The sequence below is a fragment of the Thamnophis elegans genome, chromosome 4, assembly GCF_009769535.1.
Source record: "Thamnophis elegans isolate rThaEle1 chromosome 4, rThaEle1.pri, whole genome shotgun sequence".
Classification (NCBI taxonomy): Eukaryota; Metazoa; Chordata; class Lepidosauria; order Squamata; family Colubridae; genus Thamnophis; species Thamnophis elegans.
Window position 1 is genome coordinate 46,342,654 of NC_045544.1, and position 15,948 is coordinate 46,358,601.

Sequence of the window (15,948 nt, forward strand, 5' to 3'; positions counted from 1 at the left end):
ATAAACAAGGGTTAAAACGAACAGAACTGGAAGAGGAAATTAAGAGAAAAGAATTGGAGTTAACAATGAATCCAGGCGATACAAAGGTTAAGGAAGCTATCACCATATTAAAATCGCAATTTGACATGTTGATCTCTGACCAGGTAGCTACTAATTTATTATATGCAAAACACAATACCTTTTGTAACGCAAACAAACCTGGCAGATGGTTAGCTTATCAGATTAGGAAAAAAAGGAAAACTCGAAATATATCTAAACTGATTTACAGAGGGAAGGAGGTGTTTCAACAGGAAGAGATTCAAAAGGTATTTTGGGAATTTTTTACAGAATTGTATAAAGGGGATAAAATTAATGGTCTAGATATAGACAAATATTTAGATAAAGAGAAAATACCTTCAGTTAGAGAAGAGCACAGGCAAAAATTGAATCAACCAATAACCTCGGGGGAAATTTTGCAGGTAATTAAGCAATTAAAGTTAGGGAAAGCACCAGGTACAGAAGGTTTGACAGCGGTTTACTATAAAAATTTACAGTTAGAAATGGTAGAACCTCTTAGAGAATTATTTAATAAGATTCAAACGGAAGGTAAAGTGCCTCCATCTTGGAAGACAGCGTTTATATCTTTGATACCCAAAGAAGATCAAGATACTACCCAACCAAAAAATTATAGACCTATCTCATTACTTAATGTAGATTATAAAATCTTTACTAAAATACTAGCAAATAGGTTAATGCTGGTTATTCAACAATTGATACACACTGACCAAACAGGTTTTATACAGGGGAGACAGATGAAAAGTAATGTCAGATTAATTATTAATGCATTAGAATATTTGGGAAAGAACAACCAGATCCCTGCTGCGTTCATATTCCTGGATGCTAAGAAGGCCTTTGATCAAGTTAATTGGCAATTTCTGTTGAAGATACTGCAAAAAATGCAGATAGGAGATAATTTTTTACAGTCAATTAAAGCAATATATCAACAGCAAACAGCACAAATTATAGTCAATGGAAGTTTAACAGACTCCTTTCAAATTGGAAAAGGTACAAGACAGGGCTGTCCTTTGTCCCCGCTATTGTTTATTATAACTTTGGAAGTATTGTTGAATAAAATACGAGGCTTGGATGGTCTAAAAGGGATCAAGATTAGGCAGCAAGAATACAGAGTGCGCGCTTTTGCGGATGATTTGGTCATAATATTGGAACAACCGCAGGAATCCAGTAGGGTTTTAATGAATACGATTAATCAATATGGTCAAGTATCTGGTTTTAAAATAAATTTAGGAAAAACCAAAATATTAGCTATAAATATGAATACTAAACAAAAGGAAGAACTAGGAGGGACGCTAGGATGTGAAGTGGTCAAAAAAGTCAAATATCTTGGAGTCAATATTTTAATCTCAAACGGGAAATTATATAAGCATAATTATGAACCACTTTGGCATAGTATACAGATAGAGATGAAAAAATGGGAGAAATTGCACTTATCTTTGCTGGGCAGGATAGCAGCAGTGAAAATGAACATTTTACCAAAATTTTTATTTCTCTTTCAAATGTTACCTATACTTTAAAAAGATGCGAATCTTTTAGAATGGCAGAAGGGTATCAACAAATTTGTATGGGCAGGAAAGAAGCCGAGGGTAAAGATGAAAATAATGCAAGACGCACGGGAGAGAGGAAGCTTGAAATTACCTAACCTAAAATTATATTACGATGCAGTGGTGCTATCTGTAATTAGTGATTGGACTCATTTAACTAATGATAGAATACTGAATAGCGAGGGATACGATCTGGTATATGGTTGGCATGCTTACTTGTTGTTCAACAAAAAACTGGATAGGAAGTTTAAAAGTCATATTTTAAGAAATGCTTTACTGCGGGTCTGGAAAAAATACCAATATAAATTAAATGACAAAATACCCATGTGCGCAATTCCTAGACATACAATTGAAAATATGAACATAGCACAAAAACAGGATAGAACTACCTATAGACAGCTTCTCATTTTGGAAAGGGGGGTACTACAACTAAAATCTTTGGAGGTATTAAAAGAGGAGAAGGTAGTTCAAACATGGTTCCAGTATGGGCAATTACAGGCCAGGTGGAAAATAGATCAAAAAATTGGTTTTATTCAAGCTGAAGATAATTTGTTTAAACAAATAAGAGATCAAGGCTTAATGCATATAAAGAGGATATATAATGTACTAATACAGATGGATTCGGAAACAGAATTAGTTAAAGATTGTATGATAAGTGGGCTCAAAATATTGAAGAACCAATAATGTTGGATACATGGGAAAGAATATGGGTAACAAATGTGAAATTCACACAAGCTCAAAATCTGAGAGAAAATTTTTATAAGATGTTCTATAGATGGCATTTAGATCTTAAAAAGCTGGCTTCTATGTATCCGAATGTACAGCCTAAATGTTGGAGGTGTGGTTCTCTCGATGCTACATATTATCATATATGGTGGACCTGCCAAAAGGTTAAAGCATTCTGGATAAAAATATGGTGGATTATGCAAAATATCTTTAAAAGAAGGATAAAGTTTACTCCTCAGTTATTCTTACTAGATATATGTACTGACTTTACAGTGGTAGAGACTAACTTGATTCTGCATCTAATAACGGCAGCAAGACTGTTGGTGGCGCAATACTGGAAGAAGGAAGACTTACCTACAACTCAAGAATGGACATTGAAAGTCACAAATTTAGCCGAGATGGCTAAAATATCGGCATATCTTAAAGATCACTCAAATGAGAGATATAAACGAGACTGGAAAAAATGGATTGACTATATACAAAATAAATACGGGACCAAGAAATTCCAGTTAGCCTATGCTTAAGATCAGAAATGATTTAAATTGTTTAAAGTTAGTTCAGCAAGAAGAAGCTAAGGTCAATGTAGAATGTCATTAATTTCTTTATTTCTTTTTTCTCAATAGATTTTAGACTGTGTTTGTTAAAAATCCATACCGTGTACGGATTCTGGGAAGTCGGGGGGGGGGACGAGGAGGGGGGTTGGGAGGGGTGGAGGGAGGGAGAGGTATGAAAAATGATATATTTTTATTATGGGACTGTGTAATATATTAAACCTAGTGTAATATTACAAGCCCCAACTTTTCACAACATGCTGATGTGTTTAGACATTAAATCAGAAATGGGCGATAATATAGTAAACCAGACCATTTAGCAATATGTGAAAATGAACAATTATTTTAATTTTAAGGAAAGATTCAGAGTCAGACACTCCATACTGCCATAACCACCTCCTCCAGATCAACAACCAGCCCCCTAACCCTTCTCCAGTTATTTTTAAAATGCCTCTGAAACCACACATAATTCAGCCCACTCAAAACTTTGGTGCTTAACCTGGGGGAAAACCGGCACCAACCACTTTATTCCCCTCAAAGAACCTCCAGTGTGTTTTCCCACCTCACCCCTCTCATATAATTTCTGATACTCCCACTTCATTGTGACCCATCTCCTCAGGAGGAGGGGAAATTCCATCCCAGCTAATGACACATAACAATGCTTTGTACTTCAATAGGAGGGGTGTTTACCTTTCCCATGCAGAAGTTGCTATGGCATGCTAAGGTTAGGGAGGTGGGGAAACGAGAGGGTTTTAAATACCAAGGTGAAAATCCATGTACAGAGATATGCACAAGAACATGAGTACCGAAAAAGTCAATGTTCTGTCCTAATCATAATAAAAGAGGAGCTAAAGTATGATTTCCCCAACTGTGAGGTGTACCTCCGTTGGGGACAGAGTGTGATGAGGTATGAAAATCCTGTAGTTGCACATTGTTAATAAATCCACTTTTCCCAAAGTTCCATTGCATTGCTTTCATTATTCATTTGTGTCCATTTTGGGTTTTAGGGTTTTTAGGGGAGGTTTGTACATCAAGATAACACTATAAGAATGATAAATGTTAAAACACCTGTAACCAAACGACATGCTGTATGTGATGATGGGTTTTGTGTGTGTGTGTGTGTGTGTGTGTGTGTGTTTTTCTCTTCTTTCTTTTTTGTTTTTGTTTCTCTATTGTTGTGTGTATATGTTGTCTATGTAACAAAAATAAAAAATCTTTATAAAAAAAGATAACACTAAAGGGAGGCAAAAGTGATGGCAAAAATAAGGTGACCAGACGTCCCGCTTTTGGCGGGACACACCCGCCTTCCAACGCATTTTCCCGCGTCCTGCCCGCCTTTTTAAAAGGCACGCTTTTTTTGGCGCTCGCAGCTCCCGCCCATCAGCTGCTAGCTTGCTGGGCTGGCTCATCGTTCTGTTCTCTATCCTACCAGATGAGCCAGCCCAGCAAGCTAGCAGCTGATGGGCGGGAGCTGCGAGCGCCAAAAAAAGCGTGCTTTTAGCCTTTTACCTACTACCTACAAATTTAAGCCAGCCCAGCCTCCCGCTCACTGATTGGATTGGCCTGGACTCCAGCCAATCAGTGAGCTGGCTGGGATGGGAAATTTTCAGCACGCTTGCGCGAGTTTCCATTTCCTTTCTACAAAAGACGAAAGAGGTTGCAGCTGCGCTGACTGGTGAGTAATCTAATTCTAATCGAATTTTCCGCTCGCCGCGGCAGGAGGAGAGGGTGGGGGTAGCTGCAGCCGCCCGCGGCAGAGAAGTTCCATGCGGTGCAGGGGCTCCCGCCGCCCGGCAGAAGCCCCTGAACCGCGTGCGGGCGGCTGCCCCCTCCTCCTCCCTGTCCTCCTGCGGCCGCGAGGAGTAGTCCGTTCGTGCAGAAATTGCCCGCCCTGGCTGAGTGAATTGGGATCGCCTGCGGCCGCGAGGAATACTCCGTTCGTGTAGGAGTCCTCGCGGCCGCAGGCGATCCCAATTGAATTCACTCTGTGCGGGCGGCAGGCGCTGCGCCCACGAGGAGCTGCCTCTTCGTGAATGGGATCGCCGCCTCCGAGAGCATGGGCGCAGCGGCTGCCGCCCGCACAGAACGTCGTGCGGGGGTCCCGCCGCCCGGCAGAAGCCCCGGGACCCAGTGCAAATTCGCTGTGCAAGGTGAAACGGCCGGCAGCAGCCTCGCTCTCCTGCTGCGGCTTCTGTTTCAGTAGGGAAGAAAACTTCCTTTCGCTTCCTGGGCTTCTGCCGCCCGGCAGAAGCCCCGGGACCCAGTCAAATTCGGGAAGCGAAAGGAAGTTTTCTTCCCTATTGAAACAGAAGCCGCAGCAGGAGAGCGAGGCTGCTGCCGGCCGTTTCACCTTGCGCAGCGAATTTGACTGGGTCCCGGGGCTTCTGCCACCAGAAGCCCCGGGACCCAGTCAAATTCGCTGCGCAAGGTGAAACGGCCGGCAGCAGCCTCGCTCTCCTGCGGCCAGCGTCCGTTTCAGTCGCTTCCCTTGTCCGTCTTGATTGCTGGAAGCAGTAACAAACGGCGCGTCCGCTCCGCATCGCCCTGACAACCACCCCAGCCGGCGGCTACCGGGCCTCGCTGGAGTCAATTGCAAAACTGCGTTCAGCACTTTGAGGACCTGAGGCATCTTGGGAAATGTAGTTCCCTATCAGAAAGAATGGAGTAGCTGCGAATTTGTAACAACATAATATAACTTGGTGCTTCGCAGGTTACGAAAATCTCGTTTGATTTGCACACTGTTTTTTAAAAGTTAGATAAAGAAATTATGCTGTGAAAGCGACTAGATAGCCCCCCTCCCCTTCCTGTGTGTGAGAAAGGGAAGGAGAGGAAGGAAGGAGGGAGGGGGGAGGAAAAGAAGAAGGGAGGGGGGGAGAAGATGGAAGGAGAAAAGATGGATGGAAGGAGAAAGAATGGAAGGAGAAGGAGGAAGATGGAAGAAGAAAGGAAGAAAAAGAAGAAGGGAGGGAGAAGGAAGGAGGTAGGAAGAAAAGGGGAAGAGAGGGAAAGAGCAGAAAGACAAAGAGGATGAAGTTGATAGGCAAGAGGAAGGGGGAAGGAAGGGAAAAAAGAGGAAGAGAGGAAAGAAGAAAGGATGGAACTAGAAAGGAAAGAAGGGAAGGAGGGAGGAAAGGGGAAGACAGGGAAAGAGCAGAAAGACAGAGAAGGTGAAGGTAGATAGGCAGAAGGAAGGAAGAAGCAAGAAATAGGAAAGGAGGGAAGGAGAAAGGAACAAAAGCAAAGAGGAAGGGAGAAATGGAAAGAGCAGAAAGACAGAGAAGGTAGATAGGCAAAAGAAATGAAGCTGAAAGAATGGAAGGAGGAAGGAAGAGAAAAAAGGAAGAAGGGAGTGAGTGAGGAAAGGAGATGATGGAAGGAGAAAGGAAGGAAGAGAGGGAAAGAGCAGAAGATGGATATGTTGGCATGAAAGGGATCCGGGCACAATCTCACCTGTTCCAAGTAAAGTTGCCTTTTGCAATTGGCTACCGGTAATCCTCGACTTACGACCAGGATTGATCCCCCAATTTCTGTTGCTAAGGGAGACGTTTGTTAAATGATTTTTGCCTCATTTTGCGACCTTTTATTGCCACGTTAAGTGAATCATGGTGGTTGTTAAGTCAGGAACATGGCTGTTTAGTGACCAAAATTACAATGGCATTGAAAAAAGTGACTGATGACCATTTTTCACACTTAGCGACCATTTTCACACTTAGCGACCGTTGTGGCATCCTCATGGTTACGCGATCAAAATGTTGATGTTTGGCAACAGATTCGTATTTCTGATGATAGTTTGAAATGGTGACAGTATAAATTATTGCTGGTGTAATACTTAACAATGGTTTTTAAGGATTTCTTTTATTTATAGAATACCTTTTTTATTATTTTGGGGGGATTTTTACTTTTAAATTGTTTATAAAATGTATTTACTACAAGAAATGTTCCTTTTTGCAAATGTGATCTTTGCAAATCTTTGTGATGCAATATGTTCAGACCAGGTTTATGTGTCTCAAAGTGGCTGCTATTCTATGGGCAGGCCAGGTTGGTGCAAGGCAGCTTTGCCAGATTTGGTGTGTTTCACCCTCATTGAATTTTATATCGTATAAAGAATGGAAGGAGGAAGGAAGAGAAAAAAGGAGGAAGGGAGTGAGTGAGGAAAGAAGAGGATGGAAGGAGGGAGGAAGGAAGGAAGAGAGGGAAAGAGCAGAAGACAGATAAGGTGAAGGTAGATAAGCAAGAGGAATGAAGGAAGAAGTGAGGAGTCTCGAGGAGGGGGAAAACATTTAGTGACCAAAGTTACAATGGCATTGAAAAAAGTGACTGATGACCATTTTTCACACTTAGCGACCGTTGCGACCATTTTTCACACTTAGCGACCGTTGCAGCATCCTCATGGTCACGTGATCAAAATTTTGTTTGGCAACAGATTCGTATTTATTCTGGTTTCAGTGTCCTGGGGTGACCTTTTGACAAAAAAAGTTTTTTTAATCAAGCCCCCCCCCCCCCCCCGGTCAAGGGTGTCCCTCTTTTCCAATCTGAAAATCTGGTCACCTTAGGCAAAAAGTTTAGAAACTCTTGGTCTAAAGGGTAAACTGAAAGAGAGAAAAACTACTACAAACATAAAGAAATTTGGTCCTAAAGAAGGACATAGCAACTGATGAAAGAAATGTCCTTCTGGGTTCGGCTCCAAGTGGGGAAAAAGACACTGGAGACATGGAGGCTGCTTGGAAAGATGGTTTATTGTTGGACAGGGCCACATGGCTTGAGTCCTGAACAGAAAAGGTGGTCACATGCTTCAATGTTGGTGGAGAAGAAGAGAAGGGCTGAGGGAGGGGCTTGCTAGGCTTTTTATAACCTGTTCAGTCCCACCTCTCTGTTTCCTGTTCCTGTGTAAGAAATGTATTCTGATTGGTTGTCAGACTCCCATGGGGCCATGCAGGGGCAACTCTCTAGGCTGTGTTTTGAATTCAGGTTTGGTTGAGTTCTCAGATGCCATGTGGTGAGTTGGGTAAAGGGCCAATATTATCATGGCTTAATCTCATCCCCCTGGAGCTGAAGTGGAAAAGTCTTTATTATGTAAAGTGAACTAGCTTGGCCTTCTTAATGGCCCATTGACAAAGTGGGGATGGGCAGGAAGCTACAGGCAGCTATTCTGTCTTTTAAAACATGTTTCTTTCTTTTCACATCCAGAGAAATATTCTGCCTTTTCAATATTTCCTAGGATATTTCATTTTTCTGGGAGAGGGCTGGGTGATAACTTCCTACACAACAAGAAAATTAAGAAAATGTTCTCTTGTTCAATGTTTGACTTAAAAAAAAAATAAGATCAAGTAAATCAATTTGATTTCAGTCAGAAAGTGAAGCACACTCTTAAATCTCTCCCACTGAATCCAGTGGCACTGAAAAGCAGCTTTGACGGCATTGTGCTTTTTATTCCTTAATCCTAAAGGGGATGTATTGGTGATTAAAGCTATGTCTAGACGTTCTCTCTCTCCCTCCCTCCCTCCCTCCCTCCCTCCCTCCCTCCCTCCCTCCCTCTCTCTCTCTCTTATGTATTTACCTTCACTTTCTTGTGCAAGACAGAATCCAGAGAAATTCTTCTTCGTCACCAGAACTTGAATCCTGTTCTGTTTATACCAGAAGATGAGTCACAGCAGAATATATTTATATTTCTGTGCTTTTTCCCTCCCATATCAGCCTCTCCTCCATCTCTGCTCCCACCATAAGGGAGCAATTATAAAACATTTGGCTGCATTAAATGCTGTCTCCGCATGCCTTTGAGTTGTTTTTTTACAACTGAATTGCTAAAGCCAAAAATACAATTATTGCAAACAGACGCGACTACAATGGAATCCTGGAATTTTGCGAGTATAAAAAAACCCCAATGTTTTGCAAGTCATAGAACCACAAAGCAAAATGTTTGGGTCTTAAGAGAATTTATTATATGAGAGACGCTTCTCGCAGGTGGCAGTGTTCCTTCTTGTATCCTCTGCAGCATTTTCATGCTCTCCCAAATATCTTCCCAGCTACCCTTCCTCCACCTGGCCTATAGGAATTTGCCAGCTAGTGGCACCCTGCCATTGGACCCATTCTTTCCTTGGTGGGTTTGCTTTCCACAGGGTGGAAAAAGGAACAACCCCAAACCAAGAAGGGGAGCAGCCATCTCTCAAAACCACCAAGCACAGGAGGGAGGCGCTCAAAGGCTTAAGGAATGGGAAGGAATGCAAAACCATCTGTTCTGCAGCTAGAGAGGAAATGGTGCAAAACTATTGTTGCAGCTTTTCCTCTGGAAGAGAACCTAAACTGAACACACTTGTAAGTCAATTTGTAAATCCAAGTCCACAACTGGGGGGCCAGACACAGATCTTGGTGAAGCAAAGCAATTGGGCATGTGGAAGAAATTCCTTCTGCTCTAGGTGTGCTTTTGTGAAAGGCCTTGGATTAAGGGAGAAATCCTTTCAGAATATCCTCTCATAAAGAAAACTGGCTATCATCAGAAGAATAATTTGGGGTTCTAAATGCAGCCAGGACTCCATAAGAATAAATAAAAATGAGATCTAGATAGCCATGAGGAAAGAAGAAATATGTATTCCTAGAATCAAAACAGCTTGCATTTAGGGGCAGGCTGAAGAGAAATGGGGTACAGCAGCAGATTTGTATAGGGAGAGCTTGCTGATTCTAGGGTAACACTTGAGGTGTGTGTGTGTGTGCATGTATGTGTTTATTCTTGTGAACATGTACTTTCTCTGGGAGACCTAATTTAATTAACTGTGTTTGCAGACCTTATCCTTTGATATGTGGATTAGGTAACTTATATGAGGAGGTTTGCTAATTTTACTTGATTAATTTCAACTTGACTGTTAATTATCTAGTGGAGACACTGATTCTCAGACCATTGTGGATTAATATTTGAAGGGGAAGATGGAAACAATATAAAGGATAGAATATATTTGGATATAAAAACTTTTCACACCATGTTATTATAATATTTTCAACCATGTGTCCAAAGAGTGGCTTACCTTTCTGAGGCATTTTTATTTCTGCCCTTTGCAAAACATTGGTGTTCTCAAAAGAATGCCCTCATATATCTATATGAATGATTCTGCTGTGTTGATTGGAGCAGCTTCAAAGTGGATAAGAGGCAATGCTTATGTTGCAGAGATGGACAACATGGGTCCTTGAGTGCGCATGTCCCTGGAAGATGGCTGCTGAGTCTTTCGCTCCAGCTCGACTCCTCCGAAAAATGGCTTAAATGAAAGATATATCTGCCCAGGAGCTCGGCTGAAGGTAAACAAACTCCCCAGAACATCTGTGCCAGCAGCGTAGGGGGAGACTTGTCTCCTCGGAGCTGCTAGGAGCTGTTAGGCAAAGAAAACGCCAACGCTGACACTGCTGCTGTCGGGGAAGCCTTGATTTATTGAAGCCTTGATTTATTGAAGCTCCTGTTGGAGAAGCTTATTCCCGTTGCTGCTTGGAGCCAGACGTTGGAAACTGGTTAGCTAGGGCTACGTGGAGCTGTGTGTGTGTATGCCAGAGATTAAGAGCTGGGCAGTCTGCTCTCTCACCAAGAAACGCTGAAGCTGATATTTGAGCTGCTGCCCCCCCCCTCCTGTTGCTGCTGCTGTTGCTTGCCTGTGCTTCCACTTGTTCCCTTGCTTAGCATGGGCTCTCCACTATCCTGGCCTGTGACCATCTGATTTTGGCCTTTCAACATCCGACCTCCTCTGACCACATTGCTACCCGTCACTGCCCCTGGAATACCAACTCGGACAGCACCCACTCAATTACAACTCTCAGGACGCCATGGACTGTGCTTTTGTGGTGCATATGTTTTATGAAAGGAGAGATAGAGGATGGCAGAAATATGGAGGGGGAGTCGGCGTCCTAACAACCAACATACCCCCCCCTTCTTCTTCAACCTGTTCCAGCCACCACCAGACTTTGGACCCTTTCAGGCCTATAGGCGAGGGGGAAGACAAGACATTCCCCTGCATACTATCTATATATCTTCTATGGACAGTTGTTGGCTTCTGTTTTGGATTTTATCCAGCCATTCCAACTCTGAACATTGAGAGCCGACTTTTACCACCTGAACTCGCACTTTAACTTAATTAATTGCGCAATTTTTAATTTCTCCCTTTTCTTTCATCTTTCTCTTCTTTCTTTGTATGGGATATGTATGAGATATGTGTGAGATGAATGAATGGCCCACTTTTATAACCATATTGTTGTAAAATTTTGTGTTTTTTTAACTTTCACGTGGGGACTGCTTGGAAGAGTGTATGAGTACGCATGATTCGGAGGACCTGCCGGGAGATGCGGGGGCCACGGGGGTGGTTGAGGGGACTAGAGACACGGGAGAGGGTCGGGGTATTACGGTCGTAACAGGGAGAGGCAGATACGGCGGGGACTTTAGGGCAGGCCATTACCGGGGAAGGAGGGTTCGCTACATTACAGAGATCCCTCCTTCCGGCCCTAGGAGTCCCACTCCGAGACCAGATGGCGTAAGCAGTCAGGACCCTGGTCTCAGGCTGTTGTCGCTAAATGCCAGGTCTGTTGTACATAAAGCTCCTCTCGTCCGGGACTTAATTTTAGATGAGAGGGCAGACCTGGCATGTATTACTGAAACCTGGCTGGGCCCAGAGGGAGGAGTCCCCCTTGTAGAACTGTGCCCAGAAGGATTTCAGGTGCTACATCAGCCGAGAGCCCAGGGAAGGGGTGGGGGTGTGGCCGCTGTTATCCGAGAGTCGTTAGTTCCTCGTAGGGTCCCTGCTCCGGAGATTGTCGGGTGTGAGTCTTTGCTGTTAAAGTTGGACCTCAAGGGTCAAGTGGGTCTGCTGTTAACGTACCTGCCTCCCGACAGCGTTGCAGCAGCCCTCCCCTCGCTCCTCGAGTCGGTAGCCGAGCTGGCAGTTGAGTTCCCTAGGCTGATGGTCCTGGGGGACTTTAATTTGCCGTCGCTCGGTGAAAACTCGGAGGGGGCGCAGGAGTTCATGGCTTCCATGACAGCCATGGGCTTGACCCAAGTAATTCGAGGCCCAACCCATTCGGCGGGACACATGCTTGACCTTGTATTTCTCTCGGAGCAGTGGATTTGTGATCTTGGTCTGAGGGGGAACGACATCATACCCCTGTCGTGGTCAGACCACTGCCTACTGAGGCTCGACTTTCGGAGACCAAACCCCCACTGTAGGGAGGAGGAACCGACCAGGTGGTTCCGCCCCAGGCGTCTTATGGAACCGTCAAGGTTCCAGACAGAGCTTGGGGCTATTCCTGACACTTTCGCCCACAGTCCGGTGGAGACTCTGGTTGCTGCGTGGCACTCGGCAGCATCGGAGACCCTCGACCGGATTGCGCCACTGCGGCCCCTCCGAGGCGGCGGATCCCGGAGACCTCCTTGGTTCACCGAGGAACTCCGGGAGATGAAGCGCCGGAGGAGATGCCTAGAGCACCGTTGGAGGTCCGATAAGTCCGAAGCGAACCGAGCAATGGTAACCACCTGCACCAAGGAATACACCAGGGCACTTAGGGCTGCAAAAAGATCCCATATAGCCACCTTGGTTGCGTCCGCTGAGTCCCGCCCGGCCGCCCTGTTTAGGATAACCCGCTCCCTACTGAACAAAAGGGAAGCGGGGGAACCCTTGCAGGGCAGAGCCGAAGAGTATGCCCAATTCTTAGCGGACAAAATTGCTCGGTTTCGGTCAGACTTGGACTCCACCCCTGCAGCTCCAGCCGAGGCACAGGAGGATCAATTTGAACAACTCTGGGTTGAGTTTCAAGACGTTACCCCCGGGGATGTGGACAAGGCCATGAGGGCTGTAAGTACCTCCACCTGTGTACTGGATCCGTGTCCCTCATGGTTAGTTACTAACTGCAGTGAGGTGACACGAGGCTGGATCCAGGCGGTTGTCACCGCCTCACTTCGGGAGGGGAACTTCCCCGCCGCACTGAAAGCGGCGGTGGTGAGACCCCTCCTGAAGAAGCCATCTTTGGATCCAGCTATCCTTAATAATTATCGTCCAGTCTCCAACCTCCCCTTTCTGGGGAAGGTTGTTGAGAAGGTGGTGGCCTTCCAGCTCCAGCGGTCCTTGGAGGAAGCAAACTATCTAGACCCCTTCCAGTCAGGCTTCAGACCCGGTTACAGCACAGAAACCGCTTTGGTCGCATTGACCGATGATCTCTGGAGGGCCAGAGATGGAGGACATTCCTCCATCCTGGTTCTCCTCGACCTCTCAGCGGCTTTCGATACCATCGACCATGGTATCCTTCTGCGACGACTGCGGGAGGTGGGAGTGGGAGGCGCCGTGTTGCGGTGGTTCTCCTCCTACCTCTCGGACAGGTCGCAGTCGGTGTTAGTGGGGGGGCAGAGATCGTCCCCTAGGCCCCTAACTTATGGGGTGCCTCAGGGCTCGGTCTTATCCCCCCTACTATTCAACATCTACATGAAACCGCTGGGTGAGATCATTCGCAGGCACGGGATTAGATACCATCAATATGCGGACGATACTCAACTGTATCTGTCCGCCCCGTGCCAACTCAATGAAGCGGCAGACGTGATGAACCGCGGCCTCGAAGCTGTTATGGACTGGATGAGGGTTAACAAGCTCGTGCTCAACCCAGAAAAGACCGAGTGGCTGTTGTGTTTCCCTCCCAGAGATTCGACCAATATTCCATCACTCAGGCTGGGGGGTCAAATTCTACACCCCTCAGAGAGGGTTCGCAACTTGGGAGTCCTCCTGGACTCACAGCTATCGTTTGACCACCATTTAATGGCTGTGACCAGGGGGGCATTCGCCCAGGTTCGCCTGGTGCGCCAGTTGCGACCCTACCTGAATCGGGAGGCTCTCACAACAGTCACCCGGGCCCTTGTGACCTCTAGGCTGGAATACTGCAACGTGCTCTACATGGGGCTGCCCTTGAAGAGCATCCGGCGACTTCAGCTAGTACAGAATGCGGCCGCGCGAGTGATTGTGGGTGCACCTCGGTTCACCCGCATAACACCTATCCTCCGCGAGCTGCGCTGGCTACCTGTCGATCTCCGGATGCGCTTCAAGGTGCTATTAGTCACCCATAAAGCCCTACATGGCAGTGGATCTGGATACTTGAGAGACCGCCTTCTGCCAATTACATCCCTGCGACCAATAAGATCACATAGATTAGGCCTCCTCCGTATACCATCGGCCAGCCAGTGTCGGCTGGCAACTACAAGGAGGAGGGCCTTCTCAGTAGTAGCCCCGACCCTTTGGAACGAGCTCCCCGTAGAGATTCGCACCCTCGCCACCGTCCAGGCCTTCCGCACAGCCTTGAAGAACTGGCTCGCCCGTCAGCCCTGGGGACAAGGATAATTCCCCTCCCGAATGATGAATGTATGTTGTTTATTATTTTATTATATGTCTTATCTTAATGTCTGTATCTCCCCTTCCCCTATTTTATGTGAGCCGCCCTGAGTCCCCTCAGGGAAAAGGGCGGCCTACAAATATTAATAAATCTCTAAATCTCTAAATCTCCTTGCACAGCCAATCCCCAACAACGCTAGCCAGTATAGCAAAAGGTGAGAAATGGGGAGACTCACAGTTCAATAATATTTAAAGGAATTTTCATTGCCCACCCTGGTTTCCTTGTGTTTCTTCTCACTCTCTCTGATACCCAATCCTCTTTGCCTCCCCAAAAATACAAAGTAGATTGCAAAATCTGCATGTGTCAGCATGCCTTTTTATTCTTGTGTAAGTAAACATATGGAGAGAACAAAATGTTATAGGCCTCCAGTACATGGATGACCATATCTTGCAACAGGCTACTTCCACTTCTTGTCTTTCAGATGACTACATAACCCATCATTTAAATCTACCACGAAATGCTGGGTGTACTGGTGGAATTGTAGTTCAACTTCTCTGGAGAAAGTCAGATTTGAGTAGCCAACATGTTAGATACTAGCTTCAGTTATAGTGGTTTCCACCAAGGTCCTCTGTTCCAGTGGGAACAGAGGTTTAATCTCATTGGTCGAAGGGTCTGATAGCTGTCAGATTCAACCTTCGCTGCATTGTACATATTTGTTCTGTTACATACTTATTTTGTTGCCTTTAGCCTTGAGTGCCTTTCCATTACCCGATCTAACACAACACTTGCTTTTTCTCTCCAGAAACACATGCTGTTGTTTATACATTTCAACTGTTTCAGCATTTGCACAATTACCAATTGCTACACAAGTACATAATCCTGAGGAAATGAAAACCAGGAACTATTATTTCCCAAGTGATTCAGTTTTCTTTTTTTTCTTGTGAAATCACTGGATGTGCTCTTAAAACTGCTCGGAAAGACCAAACCCCCTAATAATTGAGCAAGACCTATGGGCTCACATGATTCAACCTGCATTATGTAATTGCCCACACTTCAAAGCGTTTGTAGACCCAGCACCAAGATTAGGAATGAATGCACTCAGAATATTTATCTTCTGAGGTATGGAAAAGAAAATCAAATGTAAAACCTTGTACGTGAAAAGCATTAAGTCACGTTTTTAAGGTTTATCAAACTAAAAGTTGCAAGTAACTGAACCACAAAGATAATTTGATTCTAAGCAATGACACTACAAATGCGCAGCAAATGACATCTTCATTTAAAGGTAAATATGACTAGGATCTGATGGGCTTTATTTGCTGAGTATTCTGAGAACTATAGACTTGTTACATTTAGAAGAGAAGAAATTGGAAAAAAACATTTGACAGATTTTCAAATATACAGTACCTTATGAATATGATAATGCTCTGTCATCAGTCAATCAGTCAATCAACCAACCAACCAACCAACCAACCAACACACAATGTCAACAAAGGGATGAGCTATTTTAGTTTAGTTTACTTTATTGTCATTGCAGTCGTACAGCAAAATCAAATGCCATCTTCAGTATACATCATACATAAGAAAACTATATAAATAAAACAAAACACACATTCTATAGAATTGAATTGAAACCCCCTGACACAACATTAGTATTGCACTATTGTTATTGTTTTATTGCACTTATATCCTGCTTTTTCTCTGAGAGGATGATTTATAACATACTTCCAAAGGGATACAAC